At 45.8% G+C, this 15,677-nt stretch overlaps 1 pseudogene; it reads left to right on the top strand.

Moving 5' to 3' along the window:
* Window positions 1–4,801: 4,801 nt before the first annotated feature.
* On the top strand, window positions 4,802–5,748 carry LOC123581419 (annotated as a pseudogene).
* The last annotated feature ends 9,929 nt before the right edge of the window (window positions 5,749–15,677 follow it).

Genomic DNA, 15,677 nt, shown 5'->3' with positions numbered 1-15,677 from the left:
AAAGTGCCCCAAGAAAGAGGGAGTCCCGAGTCCCAGGAAGCCAGCCCTGGACGGCTGTGCAGCTGGCCCAGGAAGCAAGCCGCCTCCAGTGGCCCCGGAGGACGTGGTCTCCAGAACAAGCAGGAGGAATCATATTAGTGCATTGTAAGAACTGTAAGTGCGTAGCCAAATTCTCAAGAGAGCAAGCACAATCTGAGGGACAGATAGGTCACCTAGAGATCTGGTTGTGGTGCTTTAATTTACAGACGCCGAGAGATGCCGCTGGACATACTCATGGTCACACAGCTGATGGCACCTGAGCTGCAGGGGGGCCCAGGTCGCTCTCTTTTCCCCATCAAGGCCATTTCCACTTTGTCCTGGCACCTCTACTCTTACTGGGCAACGAGCAGGATGAAGCACAGGCTTGTGGTGACCTGAAACCTTCCCGTCAGGGCTGTGATTAATCCTCACATGCAGTAAGAGGCAGAAAGCAGGGGTGCAAAACTCCAGCCCCTGGAACCTCCCTTTTTAAACTGGCTGCCACAATTAGAGAGGAAGCCGTTACTCTGGGCAAATTCTCAGCGTTGACAAAAATGGACTGGATAACTCAGAGGGAAAATGTTTTCTAGAGAAATGGCTCCAAACCACCTAGAACAGGGGGAATCTCTTCTAAGGGCACAATATTGCACACAAGGGCAGGAAGACCACAACTTGAAACATGCTGAAATATCTCTAATACTTAGCAAAAAATACAAGCCTTCTCCTTGGGATGCCCAGCTCCAACAGCCATTTCTCTGCTCTGCTTTATGCCAAATTCTCCGAAAGCGCCGTGTGTACTTGTCCCCAACCCTTCTAGAGCATTCCCTCAGGGCTCCTTCCCCTCCACCCCAGCCAGAGAGCTCCTGCCAAGGTCAGAGTGGCCGCTCACTCTTGAGATGTTGCCTCAATCTCTCCTTCCTGAAACACTTGCTTCACCTGGCTTCCAGAACCCTGCTCTCCACTCCCTCCCCTTCCCCCTCAGTCTTGCTGGTGTCTTCCTCTTGACCTCCAAGAGTCAGAGTGTCTCAGAACTCAGTTCTCAGAGCACTTGTCTCCCCTTTATCTGCACTCATGCCCCAGGGAATGCCATCAAACTCCTGGCTTCAGACACCATGTTTGTCCTTTTATTTTTAAAGTTTATTTATGTATTTTGAGAGAGAGAGAGAGAGAGAGAGAGAGAGAGCGAGCCAGCAGGGGAGGGGCAGAGAGAAAGGGAGAAAGAGAATCCCAAGCAGGCTCCACACTGTCGGCACAGAACCCCACGAGGGGCTCGAACTCATGAACTGTGAGATCATGACCTGAGCTGAAGTCAGATGTTCAACCGACTGAGCCTCCCAGGCGCCCCTGCCAGCCACCTTTTATAATCTGATTTCAACTAATCCTGACTTAGGATATACACTCCTTGCATCATTGTCCCCATTTAGCACATAAATAAATGCAAGCTCAGCAAAGTTACGTAATTTTCCAAGGTCACACAGCAGGGAGAAAAACTTTGGTTCAGTCCCAGGCGGGTCTGACTCACAGAAGTCTATGCCCTCATGAAGGGCTATTTTCACTCCTTGATATTTATAGTAAAAATAAAGCAGTACTGGGGACCTGGATGGCTCAGTCCATGGAGCGTGTGGCTCTTGATCTCAGGTCGTGGGCTTGAGACCCATGATGGGTATAGAGATTACTTAAAAATAAAGTCTTAAAAAAAATGAAGCAGTACTTTAGGAAATGATATAAAAAGTATATACGCTACGATATCAAAATGGGACTTTGGATCACACAGAGGTGTAGGTATACAATTGATTAGCGTTTACAATTCCCTTTTTCAGAACCGATTGTCTTTATTAATATTTAATTTCCCAGAATACTGTAATAATAAGAATTCACATTAAAAAAACAAGTAGATTCGTGTCATTTCCAAAATAGCACTACATTAAACAAGTATCAATACATTTAAAAAGATTGAAATCATCAAAAGGCCCCTTCTGTCTTGAAAATTACAATGAGATACCACTTCACACCCGTTAGGATGGCCGTAGCAAAAACAAACAAACAAAACCAACCGAAAACCCCACCGAGAAGACAAGTGTTGCTTAAGATGTGGAGGACCTGGAACCCAGGTACCTGGCTAGTGGGAATGTAAAATGGTGCAGCCACCATGGAAAACAGTTTGGTGGCTCCTTGAGAAATGAAACATAGACCTACCAGATGACTCAGCAATTCCACTCCTAAGCCTGTAACCAAAAGAAATGAAACAAACAAGAACCTGTTCCTGCGACTAAAGCAGCACTGCTCACAATAGCCAACAGGAAGAAAGTACCCAAATGTCCGTCAGTTGGTGAGTGGATAAACAGAATGTGGTCTGTATATACATTGGGCTATTTTTCAGCCTCAAAAAGGAACGAAGTACTGATATATGCTACAAAAGGGATGAAATCTAGAAGACATTGTGGTTAAGTGAATGAAGCCAGACACAGAAGACCATGTGGTGTAGGAGTCATTTATATGATACATTCAGAATAGAACAATCCTAGGGGCACCTGGTGGCTCAGTGGGTTAAGCATCTGCCTCTTGATTTGGGCTCAGGTCATGAGCTCGTGGTTGATGATACCGAGCCCGCATCTGGCTCCGTGCTGACAACAGAGCCTGCTGGGATTCTCTCTCTCCCTCTCTCTCTGCCCCCCGCCCCCCCCCCTCAAAATAAATATTAAAAAAAAAAAGAAAGAAAAATCCCAGAGACAGAAAGTAGATTAGTGGTTGCCAGGGCTGGGGAAGAGAGGGCCTGGGGAAGGACTGCTTAGTGGGTGTGGAGTTTCCTCTTAGGGCGATGAAGATGTTCTGGAACTAGATAGCAGTGATGGGCACACAATGTTGTGAATGTACTAAATGCCACCGAATTGTACACTTTAAACTGGTAAATTTTAGGGGCATCCTGGGTGGCTCAGTTGGTCTTGATTTTGGCTCAGGTCATGATCTCATGGTTCGTGGGTTCAAGCCCTGTGTCAGGCTCCGTGCTGACATTGCGGAGTCTGCTTGGGATTCTCTCTCTCTCCCTCTCTCTCTGTCCCTCCCTGCCCCCCACTCCTTCTCAAAAATACATAAGTAAACATAAAAAAAAATTAAAATGGTAAACTTTATGTTGTGTTACCACAAGTTTTTTTGTTACCATAGTTTTCAACAATAGCATTATATCGTTTTTCATTTTATCAGTGGTTCAGTAGTAAATGCTTTTCTTTAATAGAATTCCACTTAGAATACAAATAAGTTGAAATATATAATTTGCTAAAAACTTTGAAATTCTCGTGTAACTGCCAGTGATTTCACAGTGAGTTTGGAGTTTCTGCCTTTATCGGGTATCTACTTGTGAGGCCAGGATATCTACTTGTGACATGAGGATCGATCCAACTTACCAGGAGGGCTGTCCAGTCACTGTGTAGGTGACTGGGTAGGAGCTCAAGTTCTGGAAACTCCTTGGCTTGACTAGATCAGTAAGCCCGGGCCTCTCAGTTGCTGCCTTCCACCCCTGCTGCCAGGTGGCTGGAATCCTTGTTGTAAACAGCTGCAAAGCAGTGTAAGGGTAAATTTGTGGTTGATTTTCCTGGTTATGAAAGTATCAGCCTGTTGTACTTTTTTTTGTGATGGGAATAATTCCATTTCCCGAGGAAAAGGGGAAGCTGCCCTTTTCCTGTTCTGATTCAGATGTAGGCCCATATGTTAGTTCCTAGGATTTGTTGCCTTCTTCAAAATGTCAGATTTAAATCTGGAGAAGGAAGCTAACACTCTTTGGTAACCGTGAATATTGTCCACGCTCTATCCACTGCTCAGATTGGTAGAACAGAAGTTTGTAATTTTACTGAAGTCCAATTTCTCTTCCATGAATTTTTTCTTTCATGAATCGTGCTTTTGATGTCGTATCTAAAAAGTCATCGCCCACCCCAAGTCACTTACGTTTTCTCCTGTGTTAACTTGTATGAAATCTATAGTTTTGTATTGTGCATTTGGATCTAGAATCCATTTTGAATTAATTTTTGTGAAGGGTGTAAGGTCTGTGTCTAGATTCTTTCTTTCTGTATTTTTTTTACAATTTATTTTTAAAGTAATTTCTATACCCAACTGGGGCTCGAACCTACAACCCTGAGATCAAGAATCACGCGCTGCATGGTCTGAGCCAGCCAAGAGCCTCTAGATTTTTTTTTTTTTTTTTGCGTGTGGATGTCCTGTTGGTCCAGCAGCATTTGTTGAAAAGACTATTCTTTCGTTTGCCATTGAATGCCTTTGCTCTTTTGTCAAAGATCAGCTGAGTATATTTGTATGGGTCTATTTCTGGCTCTCTATTCTCTTCCATCGATCTAATTGTCTCATTGCTCAGATGGGAATTTCATTGGAATTATTGGACGGTCCGTCTCAGCAGACAAAGGCAAAGCTGTTAGATGCTCAGTGAATTCATTGACTTGATTCACTCAAAAGATGTTGGACACTTTCTACAGTTTTGCTTCATCGTTTGCTGTCGCTTGGGCCCAGAATACACGAAGTCCATCCGAAATGTTTATTCAAGCAAATGTGGTTCTGAACAGTATGAACGACACCCAGCGCAGAATCTCTCTTTTAGAAAACAATTTGAATGAAGTCATTCTTAAAGGATTCTGAAACTTGTCATATTGTGAAAATAAAAATATTTAAAAGCAAGATACAAAAAGGATAATGAAACATCAGATTTAAAAACGTCTTAGTTGGGGGGCGCCTGGCTGGCCCACTGGGCAGAGGTTGCAATGGGATGGGGAGCGGCGGGGGGTGGGTTCTGAATTCAAGCTGCACCTTGGGCATAGAGCTTACTTAAAAAAAAAAAAAAAAAAAGCGTCAGGCACCTGGGTGGCTCAGTCAGAATGCCAGATCTAGATTTAAGCTCAGGTAATGACTGTAGGGTCATGGGATCGAGCCCCCACGTGGAGTCTGCTTAAGATTCTCTTTCTTCTGCCTGCACTTGCTGGTCTGACGGCCAAGGGTGGGCACAGGTCCTTGAAGGCCCATAGCTGCAGACCAGACAAAAAGAAACCTTGGGGCCCCTGGAGTGTGGGCTGTCGGGGCGTTGGGTTGGCTTTTCGTGCGTGGTCTTGAGGCTCCTCTGCTGTTCAAGGGAGTGCGATGATGTCGAAGCGGCCACCCACACTGGTCAAACCAGGGCCAGTTAAAATGTTCAGATCTCTGTATACGTTTGAACCCAGAGCTGCAGATGAACTGTACTTTGAGGAGGGGCGTATTGTCTACACCACTGACCTGAGAGGTACCAGCTGGTGGAAAGGCACCTCCAAAGGCAGGACCGGATTAATCCCAGGCAACCGTGTGGCCAAGCGGGCAGAATCCATCGCACGAGGCTGCAAACAGAGACGATTTGCGCTGGTTGAGAGAGCGTTTGGACTACGGGGTCGGTGTTAACGGCTCAGACAAAGCCAGAAGCACTACTTTATCCCGGGCCACACAGATACAGGGGGAATGCTGTTCATTCAGCCGAACATTGAACTGAACCAACAGAACAAGTTGGGAGACACAGCTTTGCAGGCTGCAGCCTGGAGGGGTCATGCAGATATTGTCCAAGAACAGACTTCAGAAACGATGAGAAGGAGCTGGCCCTGGACCCGGCCACTAACACTGCCTTTGCCTCTGTGCCGAAAAAGACACGGGGAGCAGATGCTGAAGAGACTCATAAATATGGAGAACAAACTGAGGGTTACTGAGGGGTTGTGGGAGGAGGGGATGGGCTAAATGGGTCAGGGGCACTAAGGAATCTACTCCTGAAACCATTGTTGTAATACATGCTAACTAATTTGGATGTAAATTAAAAAAAATAAAAATAAATAAAACAAATTAAAATTAAAAAAAAAAAAAAACAAAAGACAACAGAAAATCATCAGCTATTCTGAGAAAAATAGACATTTTAAGAAACTGCTAAAAAAAAAAGATTCTCCCTCTCTCTCTGCCCTCTCCCCCCAACTCTCTATCTCTCTGTCTAAACAAACAAACAAACAAATAAATAAATAGTTTTGTAAAAAAAACTTTTAGTGAGGGCGCCTGGGTGGCTCAGTCAGCTAAGCATCTAACTTCGGCTCAAGTCATGATCTCATGTTTCATGAGTTCGAGCCCTGAGTCAGGCTCTGTGCTGACAGCTCAGAGCCTGGAGCCTGCTTCGGATTATGTGTGTCTCTCTCTCTGTCCCACCCCTCCTCATGCTCTGTCTCTCTCTGTCTCAAAAATAAACATTAAAAAAAAAAACAAGTCTTAGTAAGAGTGAAGTTTAATTCGAAGAAATTTTACAAAATAAAAAATAGGGATTAAGGAAAGTAATGAAACGTATTGATCACTTAGGACTTTCTTAAGCTTAAAATACTATTTAGAGTCAAAAGGTTTTGTTTAGGATAAACATGTATTATTTATTTTTGTAAAAAAAATTTATGTTTATTTACTTTTGAGAGAGACAGAGTGCAAGCTGGGGAGAGGCAGAGAGAGGGAAACACAGAATCCGAAGCAGGCTCCAGGCTCCGAGCTGTCAGCACAGAGCCCAATGCCTGGCTTGAACTCACAAACTGTGAGATCACGATCTGAGCCGAAGTTGGACGCTTAACCCCACTGAGCCACCCAGGTGCCCCTAAACATGTATTATTTAGTTAAAAATAATAACTAAACGAAAATGAATAAAGAAACATATTCATTTAAAAAATACACAACTTATAAGAGGCATAGTATGATTTACTGTGTTCGGCACTATTGACCCCAAACTTAAAATTCTAGCTTCCTGAGGTAAATATTTCATGAGTTATTTATTTTTAGGAAGGAGCATTTCAGAGACAGCCTATAGGTAAGGATTAGGTTTCAATTCCTCTTTCTCCTTACAATAGTCTCTTTTTTATGATAAACCATAAACACACAGAAGAAAAAAAGCCCCTTGATGGGTTCCTTTCCATGTTTTCTTTTGCAATAACAAGCTACGTTCAGTAAATTGCCAGTCAATCAAATTGTGGTTCTTTTATATCTTGCTGTGTTCTAAGTAATTTCCTAATTTACACCACAGAAATAAGAAGGAAAGTCTTCAGTGAACTATTCTTAACTGTAGAGGATGAATAAAAGTGAAACTACCACAGTGTTATATCCTGACTTGAATGAGGACTGAAAGTCAACAAATTAAACTCAGTTTTTAAATGTCCTTACGAATGGCTCAGCTAAACTTTTTAAGATTATTTATTGGGGCGCCTGGGTGGCGCAGTCGGTTGGGCGTCCGACTTCAGCCAGGTCACGATCTCGCGGTCCGGGAGTTCGAGCCCCGCGTCGGGCTCTGGGCTGATGGCTCAGAGCCTGGAGCCTGTTTCTGATTCTGTGTCTCCCTCTCTCTCTGCCCCTCCCCCGTTCATGCTCCGTGTCTCTCTCTGTCCCAAAAATAAATAAACGTTGAAAAAAAAAAATTAAAAAAAAAAAAAGATTATTTATTTATCTATTTTAAGTTGTATTTATTTAAGAAATCTCGGGGCGCCTGGGTGGCGCAGTCGGTTAAGCGTCCGACTTCAGCCAGGCCACGATCTTGCGGTCCGGGAGTTCGAGCCCCGCGTCGGGCTCTGGGCTGATGGCTCAGAGCCTGGAGCCTGTTTCCGATTCTGTGTCTCCCTCTCTCTCTGCCCCTCCCCCGTTCATGCTCTGTCTCTCTCTGTCCCAAAAATAAATAAACGTTGAAAAAAAAAAAAAAAAAAGAAATCTCTACACCCAACGCGGGGCTCAAACTCACAACCCCCAGATCAAGAGTCCCCCACAACTCCGATGTGGCTCAGCTTTTTTTGTTTTTTTAAGTGTATATATTTATTTTGAGAGAGGCAGAGACAGCGCGAGTGAGGGAAGGGTAGAGAGAACCCCAAGCAGGCTTCACACCCCCAACGCGGAGCCTGACATGGGGCTTGAACCCATGAAACCGTGAGATCATGACCTGAGCCAAAATCAAGAGGCGAACACCTAACCAATTGAGCCACCCAGGTGCCCCTGGCTCAGCTTGTTGTAAGAACACATGGTGACAGTACCCTCATGGCACTCCAATCATGAGCAGTAAGAAAGACTTTCAGACTGTTCTTTGGTCTATGCAGCCTGCCAGCAGAGAGGGCAGTGATTATTATGGTGTTGCATCCACAGAGATAAGCAGCAGGTGGGCAGGATTGTGGACACTTTTCCCTCAGATGACAACACAAGCTTCTTACTTGTCATTTCTGATGAGCATCTCTCCTCTGGACTCAAGATAGTACTGCCTAGAGTACCATCCACGGATCACTAACAGGAAGCAGCAGTTCTTGAAGAAATGGCTGAGTCCATTCTTAGGCGAGGCAGGGAATGCACGGAATGACCCTGGAACATCCTGTTGTTCCAGAAAGTAAGAAAAATTCCAAAGAATTATGGGACCATGACGGTGGAACCCAGGAACTAGCTGAAAGATGCTCCCACTGGTCAAATAGACTTCAGTGTGAGCATCACAATAAATGAAGAATTTAGAAGAATTTGTGAATTGTTAATAAGTAAAGGGAGGGTGGAGGGCAAGGTCCTCTTACTGTAGAATGCCAACTGATTCATGAGGAAATGATATAGTTAGGAAATCAGCATGTGGCAACCATCACAGTGGTAGCTGGCCGAGGAACCAGCAATGGATGCTATCATGGGATGTGAGAGTGTACTGGAAACAGCATGCTGACTCGGTCAACATTTTCCCACCAACTCTTTATTAATCACAAACGGGAAAAAGGTACCTTGGCAGTGGGGACACCCAGCAGACACCGCCTTAACTTAGTGATCCGAGTTAATATGAATAATGGGACAAACTGACATCACCTGTCTCCTGATGCAACGTGCTGAGTATTCCTGACAGTGACGCATCAGCCCAGACTGATCATTCTACAGAGCAAAGGGTCTATATTCTTGGAGATGGTCAATTTCTTAGAAGTTCGACAAAGGCTGAGAAACTGTTCTAGATTAGAGACATAACAACAAATTACAATGCATGAGCCTAGATCTTAGATTAATCTTAAAAAAAAAAAAAACTCTATGAAGTATAAAGGTCAATATTGGATAATAAAAATTAGATATGAACTGAATATTATGTATTAGGATTAAATTTCCTGAATTTAGTAATTGAATTCTAGCTGTGTAAGAGAATGTTCTAGTTCTTAGGAAACACACACTGGGCAAAGCAGCATGATGTCTAGAACTTGCTTTCAAATGGTTCAGAAAAAAGAAAGAGTAATAGGTATACGTGGTGAATATGGGACTTTGTGGTAATATTCTTGCAACTTTCCTATTGGTTTAACTTAAAAAAAAAAAAAAAGGCTTAATTGGAAATTAAGTTGGGATACGTCATCTACTTCTGGTGATGGTTGAGTAAGATCCTGCCAGAGCAACTTTACACAGGAAAAGAAAAAAAAGAGAGAAACTCTGGATTCAACACATACACACACACACACACACACACACACACACACACACACACAGCTAAATTAAGCCCCTAGGGAGTGGACTGTAAATACCAAACAAAAGTAAAAGGATATTTTTAAAGGCTGAAAAAAAAAAAAGTGTGTCAACTCAAAATTCTATATCCAGCAAAAACGTCTTTCAAGAATAAAGGTAAAATAGACATTCTTAGATAAAAGATAAGAGAACTTACAGATTTGCACACAACAATTGCTAAAGAAAGTCCTACAGGCTGAAGGGAAATAATACCAGGTGGAAACTTAGATCCTTAGAGAGGAGTAAAAGACCATCAGTGGGTAAGTGTAAAGGTCTGTTATTTTCTTCTTAATTTCATTATTATATGTGTCACTCTTTTTAAAATCTTTTTTAATTTTTAAAAAAATTGTTCATGTTTTTATTTATTTTTGAAGGAGAGAGACAGAGCATGAGTGGGGGAGGAGCAGAGAGAGAGGGAGACATAGAATTTGAAGCAGGCTCCAGGCACTAAGCTGTCAGCGCAGAGCCCGATGCGGGGCTTGCACTCACGAACTGTGAGATCATGACCTGAGCCAAAGTCGGACGCTTAACCGACTGAGCCACCCAGGCGCCCCTAAAAAAATTTTTTTTAATGTTTATTTTTTTTTGAGAGAGACAGAGGGTGAGTGGGGGAGGGGCAGAGAGAGCCTGACACGGGGCTTGAACTCACAAACTATGAGATCATGACCTGAGCTGAAGTCGGATGCTAAACTGACTGAGCCACCCAGGCGCCCCTATATGTGTGACTCTTTAAAGTAAAAGCAATGCCATTGTCTTGTGGGGTCAATAAGATGTATCTAGGAATCCATCTAGCACTATAATATATCAGAGAGGGGATAGATGGGTCTATATCTTACAAGTTTTCTACATTTAGTTTGGAACAGTACTGGGTAAATGTAAGAATGAATAATGTAATCCCTAGAACACACACACACACACACACACATACAGACAATGGAAAGAAGTATAGCTAAAAAGCCAGTAGAAAACGTGGGAAAAAAAATCTTTAAATAGAAAGAAAAAGAGGCAGGGAAGGAAGAACAGAGAACAAAAAAGAGAGGGGACAAACAGAAACAAAATATTAGGACTAGAAGGGAACTGCCTCACCTGATAAGTCACCTACAAAAACTCTACAACTAACACCGTACTCAATGGTGAAAGACGAGAGACTTTCCTTCTAGAAAATCAGGAACAAGGCAAAGATGTCCACTTTCAGCTCTCTGATTCAACCCAGGACTAGAGGTCCTAGCTGGTGTAGTGAGACACAAAATAAAGGGCATACAGATTGGAGACAATCAAATAAAATTGTCTTTGTTTACATAGGCAAGCAATTATGTGCATAGAAAAATCCCAAGGAAACTACAAAAACAGAAATGAAAACTGGTAAGTAAATTTAAGAAGGTTGAAGTTCGCTGTATACAAATCAACAGTGTCTATACAGTAGCAACGAACAATTGGAAAAATTGTCAGCCGACAGACATGTAAGGACACGGTCACAATTCTGAGTCTGTACAACGCATAGCTAGAGTCACTCACTGGAATAGTTATATTATTTATTTAAAAAGATTTTTTTTTATTTTGGGGCACCTGGGTGGCTCAGTCGGTTGAGCATCCGACTCTTGATTTTGGCTCAGGTCATGATCTCATGTTTGTTTCAAATAAACACTAAAAAAAAAAAAAAAGATTTTTTTTTAATTTTTAACTAATCTACACCCAAGGTGGGGCTCAAACTCATGACCCAAGATCAAGAGTTGCATGTTCTACCAACTGAGCCAGCCAGATGCTCCATATTATTATTTAAAAATTTTTAATGTTTTATTTATTTTTGAGAGAGAGAGAGAGACAGAGCACGAGTCTCGGGGAGGGACAGAGAGAGAGGGAGACACAGAATCTGAAGCACGCTCCAGGCTCTGAGCTGTCAGCACAGAATCTGACGTGGGGCTTGAACCTACAAACTGTGAGATCATGACCTGAGCTGAAGTGGGACGCTTAACCGACTGAGCCACCCAGGTTGCCCCCCCTTTAAAAAATTTTATTCAATAATTAACTCATATACCCCTTTAAATGATGAATCACTAAATTTTATTCCTGAAATCGTTACTACAATATATGTTTTGTAACTTGTATTTAAATGAGAAAAATAAGTCATATACCCCATAAGGAGCGAGTTGGGGAGGGGCAGAGAGAGAGGGAGAGAGAGAATTTTAAGCAGGTTTCACACTCATCGAGGAACCCAATGCGGGGTTCAGTCCTACAACCCTGGGATCATGACCTGACCGGAAATCAAGAGTCAGCGGCCCAGGCACCCCAGTTGTCTGATTCTTAATGTTGCAAAAGACAATCTGCAACAACCTGTAAACACAGGTTGAACAAAATGTTGGGGCTATATCCATGGAAATTACTTAGGGATTGTAAGTGAAATGAAAGGCAACTCCAAATAAAGCAAACGGTTATGTATGTTTAGTGCATGTAGTAAGTGCCTAAATTTGAAATAAAGAGGTAGTGAAAGAATTTTTCTTTTTTTCTCTGAAAGAATTTCTTTTATCAAAGAAACAGGTTGAGTGAGGACACTCCCTGGGTGTCCTATGAGGAGGGAAATTGGCTGCTATCCCCAGAACCCTCATGTGGTCCGGGTCCCCCCCCCCCCCCCCCCCCCCCCCCCCCCCCCCCCCCCCCCCCCCCCCCCCCCCCCGCCATCGGAGGCCTTCCCCCACCCCAGAGGGCGCTCGCCCTGCTGCTGTGAGGTCCCGCTGCGCCCTCTGGTGGGCAACAAGATGCCTGCTTGGAGAATATTCTCATACCAGAATCTTCCAGGTGAGCAGGGCCTGGGATACCGTCGGGTCCTACTCCCTCATTTGTATGCAAAGTTTAAACTGGCTTCTAACAAAAAATGCCTCTTCACTGTATAAAACTTCGAATATTTTAAATTTAGAGAAACAATATCACTCCATGACCCAGACACAAACATTTTAACATTAGAGCATGTTCCCTTTGATTGTTTCTTTTCCTTATTTTCATCCATTCATGAAATGCTATCCTGACTTTTTTTACATTAACGCTATACAATGAGAATTTCCCTAAATCATTGCAATTCTTTTGTAAGCATCCTTTCTAATGGGTGCGTGGCCTTAGACATGCCTAATGACAGTACAGCTGCCCAGTCCGGATACAAATGAGGAGACACAAATCATATTTATGGCAAAATCATGGTGATGGTGGCACAAGGTGATGAATACGCTGAAAACATTGAATTGTATAATTTATTAAAAATTTTTAAAAAATGTCTTATTTATTTTTGAGAGAAAGACAGCAGGTGAGGGGCAGAGAGAGGGGGAGACACAGAATCCAAAGACAGGCTCCGGGCTCTAAGCTGGCAGCACAGAGCCTGACATGGGGCTCGAGCTCACGAACCGTGAGATCATGACCTGAGCCAAAGTCGGACGCTTAACCGACTGAGCCACCCAGGGGCCCCTGAATTGTCTACTTTCAATGGATGAGTTGTTACAGTATGTGAATTAGATATTTCAGTAACACTTTTAAAAAACATATTAGGAGGGGGAGTAAGCAGCTACATAGAAATACGGGGGTTCATAAGCATATTACCTCTACCTTTGTGTACGCTTCGAATTTTCTAAAAGAAAAAGTTGGATGCAATATTTCCAAGATTTCTCAGAGGTGCTTACCCAAATGCTCTCTGCCCTCCCCCAGTTCATGGACTCAGAGACGGCTCTCTGTCCGCTAGACGGGATGGGGCAGGGCTGTTGCACACACCTCCCCAGCCACTTCAGGCCCCTTTCACCATCTTTCTACTCCGTTGACCTCTCTGCCCCACTCGCGGCCTGCTCCACTAACCCCTGCCGCTGCCTGGCCTCTGGGCCAACCGTGGGCCTCTACCAGGCTGTGTCCCCCGCCCTGCCCCCTACCTCCCTCACCGTACTTCGTGGCTGTGTCCTGCCAGCCATCTTCCAGAAACCTCAGCCTAAGAGCTAAGAAGTTCTGACTCTAAGCGAGGCTGCGTTCCTTCCTACATGGCTCCTGAGGCCCAAGCAAATCAAGGGCTATATGCATCTGGGCACTTGTGTGGGGTCCCTGGGAGGTTGGCCAACCGTTCAAAAGCCCTGGAGAGACTCCGGAACAATTTACAAAAGTTAGGAAATGGGTCCAACAGGTTAGGTGGTTCTGCCCGAAGTCTCACACCAGTGTGGTCCCTGACTCAGCCCAAATCCAGAGCTTCTAGGGCTTCGGGCATGGAAGATGAAGGGTGGTCCGGGGGAGAGAAGATTGCAGGAGGCACCACCGAAGGCACGAAGGGACAAGCAGGGCTGGCGAGGAGGAAGGGCGACTCGTGACGCACGGTGGGAGCGCAAGCGCCGCCACAGGGACTTGGCGGCCAGGTGGAGGTAAGTAAGGGTTAAGGAGAGATCCAGGTTGCGGGGCCAGGTGAAAGGTGTTTCCTTAGTGGGGATGGAAGATAAAGGAGGAGCAGGTGCTAGCCAGCTTTTTGAAATGGAAGGTCTCTGAATGCCGCTGGAGGGGTGAGGGCGCCTGGCCGGAAGCTGAGGTGGGACGGTACACGGGGCGTCTACATCCGGGGCTCACAGGTGTCTCTCGGGGATGGGGTGACCACATGGCCCAGTCCTGGTTTGCACTCTGTCCTAGAGTCTGGTTTATGCCTCTCGTTCCAGTTAGCACCTCTTTCACTCTCAAAAGTGTCCCCGTTCGTTCGGGTGACAAATTATATGGCCGTCCTACTCAAGAGAGGGCCTGCGGGGAGGGAAAGAAAAGTGACTAAGCCAGGCTCCTTTCCCTCACTTCCTTCTTTTGGCCTCCTCATCCTCCCGCCTTCATCCCCTCCTTAGACACTCGTATTTCCCCCTTTCTCTACCTCCTCCTTCCCTTCTGCCCTGTCTCTCTTTCCCACTTCCCCAGGAAAGAACTCACCCCCACCCCCACAGACCACCCCAAGTCACAACTCTGGTGGCTGAAGGAAGAGCGAGCCGGGGGACCCCCTGCCCAGGCTGAGCAGTGGACAGCGGGCCTGGGGCGAGGCGGCCTGGGCGGGACAGGGAGCGGGGCCAGCGGGGTTGTGGGGTTAGCCCTGGCTGGAGGCCTGCTTCCTAGTCCTAGTCCGGCTTTCCTGTTTTGTTGTCTCCGAGCGAAGCATCCTGCCCTTGGAGTTTCCCGTTCTGACCTCTGCAAAATATGGAGATTGAACAAGTGACCTGATGTGAATCTTCGCAAGGAGAAGTTGTGTTCATCTTATTTGATGCCAATTTTTATGGTGGTCGGGTCACACGATGTGGGAGGTTAGTCACCTTGAAGAGATGGTTTGTGTTGAATGTGTGTGGGGGTGGGGTGGGGGGGGCTCCCTGGGTGCAGAGGCTGAGAACTAGCGTCCATGGGGCCCTTTAAGGACCAACCTAGGGCCCACGGCCCCTCGGGAGCCCTGCACCAGCCCCTGGTCACCTGCAGAAGGCGGGCAGACACATTGAGGGCCAAGGGGGTCCTCTGGCAGGGTGGCCCTGCTGAAGTCACCGCAGCTTCTGAGAAGGGGCTTCCCAAGAGGAACTCCGGAGCTGGAGCCACGAGGGGTTGGGAGGAGGAGGTGAGGACAGCAGAAAAGGAAGCAGGACTTCAGGGCCTGAGAGCGGGGACGAGGGGTTCGGCAACTGCCTGAGAGAGAGGAGTCCACCAACGGTCACCCGCCCGGAGCTGTCCGCTCCTGGGCAGAGCGGGAGCAGCTTACACCGCGTGTGTGTGTTCTGGAGCTCTCTGACCCCCAGGACTTGGGAAAAGCGGTAAGAAGGCAGGGGGAACCTGGCAAGTGCTCTTTAGTTGGGGTTCAGGGGGGTGAGTACCGGGAAGGCAGTAGGTTTTGAAGCCAAACCAGAATTCAAGACCGAGCTGCCACTTGACCTCTCTGAGCCTCAGTTTGCTCATCAGCAAAATGGGGTTCATGAGGCGGCCTCGCAGGCTGTTTGAAGCCGGCGGTGATAAATGCCCTGGAGACCACGACCGCAGCTGCCGAAGATCAGGAGCTTCAGGGGCCGGGGCAGGGCCGGCGGCGACTCCAGGAGGCCACCGCACGAGGGGCTGAGGAGAGGCGCCGCTGCCGGCGGGGAAAGGGGGTCCAGATCCACCCGCCGGGGTGCAGGAGGCTGACCCCC

Source organism: Leopardus geoffroyi, chromosome A3, assembly GCF_018350155.1.
Source record: "Leopardus geoffroyi isolate Oge1 chromosome A3, O.geoffroyi_Oge1_pat1.0, whole genome shotgun sequence".
Lineage (NCBI taxonomy): Eukaryota > Metazoa > Chordata > Mammalia > Carnivora > Felidae > Leopardus > Leopardus geoffroyi.
This window is presented reverse-complemented; position numbering and strand designations above follow the sequence as displayed.